The following is a 1258-nucleotide window of genomic DNA, read 5'->3' as shown; positions in this document are numbered from 1 at the left end:
CGATCGAAATCTCAAAAGAGACATTGTGATCATGTCCAAGCTCCTCCAAGACGATTTCTAAGGGGGTAGTTTTCCGCACCTGAAAATTGTGACCTTTCCCTTGCGATTTCTGAATTTTCAACTCTATAATAATTGTCAGTCTATTTTGAGTTCGATCCAAATCTCAAATAAAAACAGCATTATGATCGTGTCAAGCTCCTCCAAGACGATCTCTAAGAAGGTAGTTTTCCGCACCTGAAAATTGTGATCTTTCCCTTGCGATTTCTGAATTTTCCAACTCTATAATTCTCAACCTATTTTGAGTTCGATCCAAATCTCAAATAAAAGCGACATTATGATCGTGTCAAGCTCCTCCAAGACGATTTCTAAGAGGGTAGTTTTCCGCACCTGAAAATTGTGATCTTTCCCTTGCGATTTTTGAATTTTCGAGCTCTAAAATTCTCAATCTATTTTAAGTTCGATCGAAAGCTCAATTAAAAGCGAGATTATGATCGTGTCAAGCTCCTCCAAGACGATCTCTAAGAAGGTAGTTTTCCGCACCTGAAAATTGTGATCTTTCCCTTGCGATTTCTGAATTTTCCAACTCTATAATTCTCAACCTATTTTGAGTTCGATCCAAATCTCAAATAAAAGCGACATTATGATCGTGTCAAGCTCCTCCAAGACGATTTCTAAGAGGGTAGTTTTCCGCACCTGAAAATTGTGATCTTTCCCTTGCGATTTTTGAATTTTCGAGCTCTAAAATTCTCAATCTATTTTAAGTTCGATCGAAAGCTCAATTAAAAGCGAGATTATGATCGTGTCAAGCTCCTCCAAGACGATCTCTAAGAAGGTAGTTTTCCGCACCTGAAAATTGTGATCTTTCGCTTACGATTTCTGAATTTTCTAGCTCTAAAAATCTCAATCTATTTTAAGTTCGATCGAAATCTCAATTAAAAGAGACATTGTGATCATGTCCAAGCTCCTCCAAGACGATTTCTAAGGAGGTCGTTTTCCGACCTGAAAATTGTGACCTTTCCCTTGCGATTTCTGAATTTTCCAACTCTAAAATTCTCAATCCATTTTGATTTCGATCGAAATCTCAATTAGAAGGGACGTTGTGATCGTGTGCAAGCTCCTCCAAGACGATTTCTAAGAAAGTAGTTTTCCGCACTTGAACATTGTGACCTTTCCCTTGCGATTTTTGAATTTTCGAGCTCTAAAATTCTCAATCTATTTTGAGTTGGATCGAAATCTCAATTAAAAGCGACATTGTGAT

This window comes from Photinus pyralis, unplaced genomic scaffold, assembly GCF_008802855.1.
Source record: "Photinus pyralis isolate 1611_PpyrPB1 unplaced genomic scaffold, Ppyr1.3 Ppyr1.4_LG10, whole genome shotgun sequence".
In the NCBI taxonomy this organism is placed as follows: domain Eukaryota; kingdom Metazoa; phylum Arthropoda; class Insecta; order Coleoptera; family Lampyridae; genus Photinus; species Photinus pyralis.
The sequence above is the reverse complement of the archived record's forward strand: the minus strand, read 5'-3'. Positions refer to the sequence as shown.